Below are 12,116 nucleotides of genomic sequence, written 5' to 3'. Positions count from 1 at the left end.
GTGTGGGGAGCTGCTGGCCCTGTCCCTGGTTTGTGAGGGGAGCTGCTGGCCCTGTCCCTGGTTTGTGTGGGGAGCTGCTGGCCCTGGCCCTGGTTTGTGAGGGGAGCTGCTGGCCCTGGCCCTGGCCCTGGTTTGTGTGGGGAGCTGCTGGCCCTGGCCCTGTCCCTGGTTTGTGAGGGGAGCTGCTGGCCCTGGCCCTGTCCCTGGTTTGTGTGGGGAGCTGCTGGCCCTGTCCCTGTCCCTGGTTTGTGTGGGGAGCTGCTGGCCCTGTCCCTGGTTTGTGAGGGGAGCTGCTGGCCCTGTCCCTGGTTTGTGTGGGGAGCTGCTGGCCCTGGCCCTGTCCCTGGTTTGTGTGGGGAGCTGCTGGCCCTGTCCCTGGTTTGTGTGGGGAGCTGCTGGTCCTGTCCCTGGTTTGTGAGGGGAGCTGCTGGCCCTGTCCCTGTCCCTGGTTTGTGTGGGGAGCTGCTGGCCCTGTCCCTGTCCCTGGTTTGTGTGGGGAGCTGCTGGCCCTGGCCCTGGCCCTGGTTTGTGAGGGGAGCTGCTGTCCCTGTCCCTGGTTTGTGAGGGGAGCTGCTGGCCCTGGCCCTGTCCCTGGTTTGTGTGGGGAGCTGCTGGCCCTGTCCCTGTCCCTGGTTTGTGAGGGGAGCTGCTGGCCCTGGCTCTGACCCTGGTTTGTGAGGGGAGCTGCTGTCCCTGTCCCTGGTTTGTGAGGGGAGCTGCTGGCCCTGGCCCTGACCCTGGTTTGTGAGGGGAGCTGCTGTCCCTGTCCCACAGCCAGGCCCCGGCCGTGGGGGCTGCAGCCAGGGCAGGCCTTTGAAGGGGCCCCATTTGCAGTGGGACAGCACAGCTCTGATCAGCATCTTTCCACACACCCTTCTGTGCAGCTTTGCAGCCAGAAAACATTCAGGATGAAAACAACAGATTCACAGCCAAATCCCAGTTGGGGTTCCCTGAGCATCCCTCAGACTGGCTTCTCCCTGGCACCATCCCACACAGATGGGCTGCTAATGAAGTGACCCAGATTACACATGCTCAGCTTGGTTCTCCACCTCAGCTGTGACTTTTAAGCTGCAATTACATTTACAACCCAGTGATAGGAGTGTACACGGGCAGATTCTCAAACTGCAGACAGGGCCATAGCACACCCATTACATTAACCATGAGTACCCTGCTACAGGCTGGTAGAAATGGTGCCCAGGGCAGCCACTGGCTCTAAGCAGGCTGGATTCCAGCTGCAGGCTGCAAATTCACTGACCCCAAATAACACTCTGCCTATATACCTGCACAGGTATCTCTCTGTCTGCTAGGGGGAATTAACTCTGGCACTGAGTGACACTCCTTGCTGTAACAGCCAGACACCCCACGGTGCTGCTGGAGTTAATTACACAGCGGGGAGACAGCACAACTGTGCACTTTACAGCCAACAGCAGCAGAAACAAGTGCGCACTAAAACTGGCACTGCCAATATCAAGGTGAAGATTTCACTGACTTTTAAAAGCCAAACAAGTTGATAGGGTCAAAAGTTAATTAAATGCATTTTACTTCCAATTATCTGCCATTTCAGGCTGGATTATTATACAGCTAAAGTATGAGCAAGAAGGGTCTAAGAGCATCATTACATATTTACAAAAGGAAATATTTTTTAATTACAAAACCCTCAGCTTCATTAGTATTTTTATGGAGTTCCCTAGAAAACTTGGATAATTTTGGATTACTTTTTTTTTTTTTAATTCTTCATTTGCAGTTCCAACACAACCACAAAACTAGAGACAAAACCACTCAGTAGCCTGAAAATTCAGAGTCAAGGTTACTCAAGAAATACCTTCTAATTCCAACAGAAATGATCCTGGAAGCAGCCCTAGGCTTCTGAAACAGAAATGTATTGTTGAAGGCAAGTGCCTGCTATTCAGAGCTCTTCAGTGGGGCTGTCGAACACACCAACTATTAACAGAAAGGAACAGCAAGAAAGAAGGCATCTTTGTTCTCACACTGACCAAATCTTGCATCGACTGTAAATACGTTAGAACACTTATCAGCAGGACGCCTTTGTGTCTTCTGTACCTCTGCAAACATCTCATTATGGTTTTACCTCCCTTTCAGAAGGCTCTCACATCCCAAAACATCCCTTCCTAACGATTTCTTGTTGACAAAACAAGAAAAAAATCCTGATTTCTTCCCCTTACTGTTGACAGGAGTGAGCCGGCTGAAGGAAACCACCAGGAGCGATGCACTTCAGCCTTTAAGACAGGTATTTAGCCCACAAGACCAAACTCGAGGTAGTCTGAACATTGCTGTTCAAAATCAACAGATTCTTTCCAAAACCATTGCTACCAAATGGTATAAAAGTGCAAAGACGTAGCGTTTTTAACTGAAGTGTCATATCTTGTGTGACTGAATGCATTAAACAGACATTTCTACCACAGGAAATAAAGTAAATATACCAATTAAAAGAATTTTTAGATATCAATAAAAATACTCGGGACTTGGTCTACAAGTCCACTTTGGAGCTTTTGAAGCATTTTAACCTGTACTTCAGCCTGTATTAGCCAAGATACATAATTTCCCACAGAGACAGAACGCACTTAGCACAGACCTCAACAGTGCCCAAGGCAAAGCTCGAACAGATGCCGAGTGTCAGTCTTGCTGTTCCCAAGCAAACAGCTTTGTCAGGCTGCAGACCAGCAGGAGAGCAGTGCATTGAATTCCAGCTTGCTCCATCCAGGAAAACAGGGAAATGCAAGCCATGAAATACAGACTGTTTTCCCTTAGAGAGCATTAACCCCAAACACTTCCCCACTTATTTCATATCTCATGAAATGCTTAAATTTTCTCTAAGTCCCAAATCCCACTGTCTGAGCTAGCACCAGGCAGCTCATCCCCCACCTGTGCCCTGCATCTAAGGGAATTCTACAGGGAAAACAGGAGAATATCTGCCTGGGCTTCCTAACTGTGAAAACATTAAACTTTTGAACTGGTTTGTCCAGATGCTCACCAGATGACCACCTGCACACTGAATGGAGCCACCCCGATGTCCCTCAGTGCTGCTGCCCAGGTCCCACGAGAGCTGCCCGCCTGCCCTGGGACGTGCAGCCGCCCCTGCCTGGGCTCCAGGGACACAGAGCTGCCCTGGCACAGCAGGCAGACACTGCACAGACCTCACAGCGCAAAGCACAGCCAAATGCCAGCTGCCAGATGAGCCCAGGCACCTCCTGGAGGAGGCCCTTCCCTCCCATACTGCCCTCAGCTCTGTCCCAGCCTCTGGTATTGGCACTGCTGTACACCCCAGTCAGGGATGATTTCTTTGCTCCCTGGTATGTGCAGCAGCATCTCCCTCACTCATCTTTTGTACAAGAGCAAGAGGAAGACATAAATGTAACAGAGGCAGATCTGGAGTTTCTTACTACATTGAGAGTCTGAGCTCAAGGTTAAAAAGTCTTCTCCTCGGCCTTATTAACAGCAGAGAACCAGCCTTCCAATGTCAACACCCAGCAGGCAGCTCGTGTCCAAACAGCTTCTGATCCTGCTATACACAAACCTGAGCTCCTCCCCAGCTAAAGCCAGCACAAAGCTGATGTCCTGCACAACTGGCCAGAGGCAGAGCCATTGCAGTGCTGCTGCGACCCAGCACACCCAGAGCCTGGGAAGGGATGGAAGGCACTGGCAGGGCTGGCATCCAGTGTGCTCAAATCCAGACTAGGTAAACCCTGAAAAGATTTTGCCTATGCTGGTTTGCCCCCTCCACCTTCCCAGCTGCTGCAGCTCAGTCAGGGAAGCTAAAAATACTTTACTTTCTAAAAATCCCTTTTCCATGTGAGGAGGAGCTGTGGTTACCACAGAAATGGCACCACGCAATCCCCACAGATCACTCCACATCACCGTGGCTGCACGGAGCTCCCAAATAACCTCCGGATGAGGATGAGATCACGGCTGCAGCCAGGCTTACCCCCGTGGTCAAACACAGCTGCCAGAGCTGCCCCAAGAGGGGCTGGTGACCCTCACCCAGGACTATCAGCCTGGCTGCCTGACAGCACCGCCAGAGGGGAGGAGACTCCCTCTTTTTAGAGCAAACATCCACAGAAACCACTGCCTTATATTCCACAGTATTCCATAAAGCATCATTTGAGCACCAATTCATTCGCACATGACCTCGCTCATGAACAATTAATCATGATGGACGGGACAACTATTAAGAACTCATTCCATTTTCTATCTTACCATCAAACAGCAATTCTTCAAAGCCAGGAACATTGCAGGCACACAGCCCTCCTGACACTGCCAATAGGCTCCCAGCAAATCCAACAAGCCACGGTGCTCCTCATGATGCAAAGCTGAGCCTGCTTTGAATCTTTCAAAGTCCGAGAAGAAAATGTCATTGGTATGTTTTGGAAAGATTTGTCCTATTTTAGTACAAGGGATTGAAAATTACAGTTCTGTTGCTCTACTGATATGTGATCAGCAGGAAGAATCCTAAGAGAAAGGATGGTATAGTGTAAAAATGAGGACATGTACGAAAGAAGATACCTAGACAAAAAGAGAAAAAAAAATATCCCTGCATAGAGGACTTAACAAAAAATCATCCCAGATTAATACATTCTCTGCACAGCCTTGTAGGAAGCTTGATATTCCAGCCATCAGTAAGAGATATTAAAAGACCAGGCAACAGGGTGGTTTTGAAATAAGAAACCACCAAATTTCCCAAGAACATCCTTAGTATAAAAAGCAAATGAATACAAAGTCAAACTACCCTCCTCAAACCCATGACTGTCAGCAGTTGAGTGCTGGATATCCCAGGTCAGATCCCTCTACATGTCCTCACACAGCTGGTGAGAGAGACACTCTCCATCCAAGCTCTGTATTTTAGAGAAGAAAGAATATTATCTCCATTTACTGTACCTGGTTTTAATAAACTCATTGATTTCATAAGACTCTTAATCAGTCCAGTTTTAAGGATGTACATCAGTAGCAAGAGTGACAGTCATTTCAATTCATTTCTCCAGCTTAAAAAGCTTACTGTACATTTCCTCATCCAAAGGAGTGGGCAGGCCCTGGCACAGGGGGCCCAGAGCAACTGGGGCTGCCCCTGGAGCCCTGGCAGTGCCCGAGGCCAGGTTGGACACTGGGGCTGGGAGCACCTGGGACAGGGGAAGGTGTCCCTGCCATGGCAGGGGCTGGAATGAGATGAGCTTTGAGGTCACTTCTATCCCAAGCCATCCTGTGACTCTCTGACTGAATACGAGGCTCCAAATCAGTCTGACACTGGGTCACACCTGCTTGCTGCTCCCCCGTGCACAGGAGAAAGGCAACACCCTCACACAGGGCACACCTGCCAGTATCATTTCTTCCCTTGGTTTCCCGATGGTTCCCACACTGCCCACAGGAACAGGGCCACCAACCCCAACAGGTAGAGAGCCAAGGTTGTCTTAAACTCAGCAGCCAGAGCCAGTTATTAAATCCATACTTAATGGACATCTTCAAATTAATCTCACACATGATACCAACTAACAGGAGTTTCTGCATATTGTAAAAATCCAGCAGCTCTGTTTCTGTGAGGTTCTCATTCTTGAATAATTTAAAACAGGCAGTCTCTGTCTCTTTCTCTCCTCCCCCCGCCCATTTCTCATTCCTGTCAGTACATACAAACATTGTGCAACAGCTTTCGGAGTTCAAAAGGAACCACAACATCACAGCTGGCCTTTGATAAATTTCACCTACATTCCCATACACTGGCTGTAGAACTTTTAAATTAAATATTTCTATTCTCAGCAGATTAGATTGTTGAGAGAAAGCAGATGCCAGGAGAGCTGGAAGCATCATTAACCCCAAGGGCTCCTGCAATGCCTGGGAGTTAATTAGGTGAGATAAGAACTAAGATGATGCATAAAGCAACCCACAGGCTCTGCTGCAAATCAAGGGAACACTGAAGAGCAAAACCTGTCTGCTGGCACACCTGAAATCGAGCTTAGCCCCCAAACACATGAATAAAACATGCTGGCCAGGCATCTGAGAGACAGGCAGTCGGGAACACTGGGAACAGCCTGTAGAACAAGTGGAATCTGCTCTTCCCTTCATCAGCACGGAGAAAGCTTCTCAGTGGGAACTTTCCCAGGGCTATGTCCTTGAAAGGAACAGCACAGTCACCTGTCCAACACCCTCACCAGAGCCTCAGTAAAAGTCCCAATCTCCTCTCTCATTGCCACAGAAATCTGCATCTTATGGGTGAAGCTTGGGAAGGGTTCCAGACAGCTGCACCCATTTTGTTTGCGCCACCTTGGTTGTTGTGCTTTGACCATACGTGATGCCAAGGGAAAATAAAAAGACCCACTTGCAGAGCACAGCCCTGATCTGTGTTTGCAAAGCTATACAGAGAAGGGAGAAGACAGAGAAGGCTGGAAGAGAAAAAAAGCAGCAATCGTGTCATGTCCGAGCTTTGAATGACAGAGGCTGTCTCCTGCCCAACAAAACTCTACTGCACAACATACACCCCAAACATACACCACTGGCCACAAAGCCTTTACCTGCAACTTTGGCTCAGAATAATTTCACTGCAGAATTCACCCCTTAAGATGCAGCGCGTCCACAGACAGCTGCTGCTGAAACCATTTTCCAAAGAAGGATTTATCAGAATTTCAGCCTCTTGGCACAAAAAAACCTTTATGGAAGATGAAAAAAAAACCCAGAATGGCAGTTTTTATCCTGCTAGGTATGTCCCTGCACTGAAAACACTTGAATTACATTACAGAAGGAAAAAAAAGCTCCACTGTAAGAGTTAGTAAACACTGCACCCTGTCACTCAAAACCCAGCCTTCTGGTTACTCTTTCCATCTCTGTTTTACCTGAGAAGCACATATATGTTTCCATCATTACAGCCTTAACCCAAAGACACAGTGCCCTCAGTTTATATACATCCATGCACAGTACTTGATGAAGGCAAATAAAATACAATAAAAATATTGCACTGGAGTGTAAAACTTGGTTTATCAATTTTCAGAAAGCTGTCCAAGGAGATGATTCAGAGGAAAAAAAATTAAAATCCAGTAACACTTTCAGGCAGCTGTTAACTTCAGTCACAGCATTTGTGCTTGAGGATCAGCTGGAAATCCACATTATTTGCACTGTGACACAGAACATCACGAGAGAGGCTCCCAAGGAGCGTGGGAATGGAATGGTGGAGTCTGAAACACCCATGGCCAGTCCTTTACAGCCAGTGACACAGCAACATCCTTTTCATACAATCACTTTTCCAGTAGTTACTACAATTTGAGAAGAAACAGTAATTTCAGTGAGTACCTGAAAAAAAAAGCATATTAACCTTTAACAAATAAAGGTCCCAGCAAAACCTTAAAAGATTTGCTAAGCACAGTTATTAATAGTTTGCCTGTCTGCTTTGATTATATTTGACATAGTTTCCATATGGAAACTTAAACTAAATTTCATCAAGGGCTTTACTTTGTTTAAAACACCAATCCATCTAATGTAATAAATATTTGCAGATATAGGAAAACATCACCTTTGTGGGTTATCCTTATACAGGAGAGTGAGAGATTCACGCACAGCTTCACTCCAATGCTTCCTACTTCCTTCCTGAATAATACACACCTTTTCCTACAACCCAATCCTCAGCTGTTTCATTTTGAATACAGTTATTTTGGCTTCATTGCTTGTATTTGTGGAAAATCCTGTTTGTTTTCTTTGCACCAAGAGGCTTGTGGGGTCAATGAAGTTACTTACATAGATAAACTCTATGACATCTCCCATTAAAAAAAAAAAAAAAAAAAAAAAATTAGTGGAAGTAACAGCATCATGCTAAACAGCCAAGTCAAGTTAAAAAAACAAAACACCAAAACTAACAGATCTGATAAACCAGTAAGAAAAAATACTACAGATACTAGTCCTGTCATCTTTCCATTCTTGTGTTCCCTTGTACACAATTACAATTTTTGTGTGATATTTAATGAAAACACACTAATTTATGCAAGAAATAGAAGCAGCCACGTTAAGGTCAAAACTTGGATAAATAATTTCACATCATTTTCATTAAGACTGTCATTACAAATTCACATCTAACACTCCAAGTACCAAGTTACAACGTCTCAGGAATCAGCCAGGTGAGCACCTGGACCCGTGTCTGGAGACACCCTAAGCTGAGGCCAGACCCCTCAAACACAGCCCTGGCACACAAGTGCCAGTGCCACACGAGCACTCGCAGGGCTGTGCCCCAGTGGTGCAGCACACTGCTCCTTCCTTCCACCCGCTGCTGGGAATCCAACCAGAATCATGGAACACCTGCACCACCCGCCTCTGGCCCAGCCTTGGGATACAGCCATCTGTAACTGGGAGATTCAGCAGCTCTAAAACAATGAAGACCAGGTTCAACACATGAGGAAAATCTATGAATTGAGAAGTGTACTTTAACCTTTTTGCTCACTAAATATAAAGATGTGACGGTTCCTCTCCCTGACAGGTAGGAAGGACTGACGTCAGCACAAGAGAAACACATTGCTGCAACATACCAGCTAATAAAAATCATTCTAAAGGAAGAACACAGCAATTGTTCTTGGGGTTTTTACCTTTAGCTATTCATCAGGTTTCAGAACTAGCAGAGTATTAAACTTGGTTTATCTTGAAAATTACATATTCTGTTTAACAAATTAAAAAAGGTCTATTCTAGACATGCTAGTCCTAAACATTGCTGAACTACTAAAATTCACAGTTACTTGGCAAAAATCCAGGATCTGGCGTGTTTTCATTTCCCTGTTATCTGCAGTGCTCCAAAGGAGCAGCAGAGCTCTGGGCTCACACTCTGCTCACAGGCACAGCCACTCACAGAGGCTGCTCTCACAAACCCACTGCTGGGAATGTCTGTGCTGAGTTTAAAAAAAGAACAGCAACTTGAGAAAGAAAACAAAAAGAAAATCCATTTCATGGATGGCAAGCAGAGCTTCTTGTGGCTAGAGATTTCAGGGGGCCTTGGCAAGCAAGGATGGCAGACACATTTCAAAAAATATTCAATTTAACAAAATGAGGTAGAACAGAAATTGCACATTGCCTCTTTTTTGTAAGGCCAAATCTGACGCTGCTGTGTTTGCAAAGAAAACTCAAAGAAGTAAACAAGATAAATTCCAGTGAAGCTCTGAAGCACTGCTCAATGAAAGCAGGCCAGTTTTGCTCCCTGCCTTGGTTTGTGCTCTGCAATTTATCAGAGGAGCAAATGTCAGGCAGGCTGGAGAGTGGACACTTCAGAGAACTGTGCCCCTCAATTTTCATCACACCTGCTGGGCCAAAACCCGCATCACAGCAATTTCCAGAGTCCCATGAGGAACACAGGCTTTTCCAGAACGGGTTCCTGCCATCCTTCACTTCCACAGCAAACCCAGCTGTGTGCTGATCTCCTCTGCAGAGTGTGCCCAGCACCGAGCAGCCTCTCCAGTACTGAGCTACCCAACAGCACAGGAACTAACAGGGGGAACCAATTAAATAACTAATCAATTAATGTACCAAACAAACAACGCGCGGAGCACGGCCACTTCGCTGATGGTGCAGCATTCCCTGAAGTAATGTCACCTCTATTCTTACTTACAATATTTAAGCAAATGCAGCATCTGATGAGAAGGAGCAGCAAAGCTGTAGAGCAGGCTGTCTAAACCCAGCCCACACTCCCAGCAACAGGCACCTCCAGCTCTGCTCACACAGCAGCCACCTTGTCAGGTGCCCCAGGCATTTAAGTAATCTGTGTTAATACCATGTCCTTCGGCATTTGCTTTCCATTTTTCCACAAGGTAAGATACTTGCTGTACTCCAGGGTCTGTATCAGGCACTGAATTTTAGGGAGGTTTTTAAAACCGTTTGTCTTCCCATATTGAGACCTTGTCTTCTCAGTACACACTATCATTTACAATGCATTTATACTGCCAATTGTACTTAGGGCTCTCCAGGCACCATCACATTAATTAGTCATAAATACTACCTGAGCTCAGTTCACCTGTTGCTCCTGTTTGAGATTTAAACAGCCAATAAATCTTGCTATATACAAGATTGCTGTATATACATACAGAAGTATTTATGCAACATGGCTTTAGACATGAGAACTTCAATTTTTATCCATCTTTGAGGCACAGGTAATGATAAAAGGAGGAGAAAGATACAAGACAGAAGAGAGAACAGTGCTCCAAGAAAACTCACTACCATGGAGCCTGGGTTACCCTTCCAAACCTAGGAAGGGATTAAAAGGACCAAAGAGATTTACCACCTCTCTAATAACTCATTTCAAGCACAGTTCACTGGGGCAGTATTTATTGCAACCTGTTCACATCACATTTCCTTCAAGATCACTGTCAGAAATCAGTTCCATTCAAAATATATTAAAAAAAAAAAAATCACAAAACCAAAACCCCCAAAACAAAACAATTAAAACACCACCACCACAAAAAAAACCCCAGTGAATAAACAAAGAAACAGAAAAGCCCATCACACAACTAACTAACTGCATTTCTAAACTCTGGGGAGCAGTGCAGCTGGAGCACACCTGAGGGCATGGTGCTGTGGCACAAGACACCGGTGTGAGGGAGAGAGCAGTGCTGGGTTAGGGCTCCTCCTGCACATCTCAGGCCACTGCAGCACACCCCATGCCAGTCCCAGGCCAAAACACCCTGCAACTCAGGGTTTCCTGAATGGAGAGCTCTTAGTAAACAGTCCAGACTGTTTCAATAGCTCTATCAATCACCTTAAGCTACAAGGTGAGCAGCCTTTCCAGCTATTTTTTTATGACTTACCATAAGCTTACTTTATTATAAAGGCCAATTTGCCTGCCCTTGGTTAAGGGATCAGAGGGAAAATGTGACAAGAAGTGGGGCAAAAATCCACCCAGCTCCCCCGGGCCCTTGGGGCAAGGCCAGCAGGGCAGTACCCCTCAGGAACATCAAGGGCCACTGCTCCACAAAAAGGCCAGGAACCCCAGAGCAGGCTGAGCTGTGAGCAGGGCTTTGAACCAAAGGGCTCAGACCTGCACACACAATACTCAAACCAGCATCTGCCCTGACACACAGAACTGAGTGCTGTGGGGAAGAATGCAGCTCGTACTCTCTCTTCTCAGAGATCTAACATCTATTTCCAAAATGCATGAAGAAGGCCATTTGAATTCATGGTTACTTAAATTATTTGGAAAAAGTATCCATTTGTCTCCCATGGCAAGTCACAGCTACTGCTTAGAGACACACAAAAAAAGCTGAAGTAAATCCCCCAATTCCAGATGGGGTTTTGGCAAATCCACCTACTGTATTTTCACATTATGATTTGCTTATGCTCTACAGAAGAAACCCTTGCACAATCCCACAGATATTTTATAGGACGTAGGATTATACTTAGAGCGATGTACCTCAGGTTGGGCACACAACAGAAATCAGGCAAACAGCCTAGGAAGGCTGTGAGCACCTCTCTTCTACAAGTACTGACATGATATACCTCCTATTCTTTACATTAAAACATGTACTTAAAGGAAAAATACCCATTTTAAGCAAGAAAAAGCATGAAAAACTTAACAGAACACATAGAATAGTCTAATAATCTGTCTTTGTGCATGTCACATTTCAGGCACACTGGAAATTTCTACTTTAACAAACAACTTTGTAAGTTTCCCAACTTTTTTATATGGCCATTTAATGAGAACTTCCATTTTCTTAAAGCTTTTAGGTTCATGGATTTAATTAAGAGGTTTTGGAAGAAGGGCTGTGAAGTCAAAGTAAGAATTTCAGTTCTGCCAAGATCTCAGGAAAACACCTCATATTTTTCAATTAATTAAAATACTACTGGATCTTGAAAAAGCTGAGCAGCTGCAAGTATCTCCCTCTAGGACAGTGTGATGCACAGAATTGACAGCATGTGCACATTTCATGCAAACATAGTTAAAGTGCTGTCTAACATACTCTCCAGTTCTCAACGAAAGCTCTGAGGAGCTCTAAGGAACACGGTAACATGACCCAAGCATTTCCAGATTCCTCAGCAAAGCCAGCTTTTCACTGAAGCTGAGATTCACCATGGGCTTATTCTTGTATTTGGAAGTAAAAACAGTAACAACATTCCTGCCAAGTATGAGGCTACATAACATTAACTTTTAACTGTCT

General features: G+C 45.7%; 1 protein-coding gene across 3 annotated transcripts in view; it reads right to left on the bottom strand.

Annotated features, from left to right (window-relative positions):
• The window catches only part of INPP5A (inositol polyphosphate-5-phosphatase A), a 182,218-nt gene that overhangs the window by 156,292 nt on the left and 13,810 nt on the right, over window positions 1-12,116 (bottom strand). The gene's annotated exons all lie outside the window — the stretch shown is intronic.

The sequence above is a fragment of the Serinus canaria genome, chromosome 6 (assembly GCF_022539315.1).
Source record: "Serinus canaria isolate serCan28SL12 chromosome 6, serCan2020, whole genome shotgun sequence".
In the NCBI taxonomy this organism is placed as follows: domain Eukaryota; kingdom Metazoa; phylum Chordata; class Aves; order Passeriformes; family Fringillidae; genus Serinus; species Serinus canaria.
This window is presented reverse-complemented; position numbering and strand designations above follow the sequence as displayed.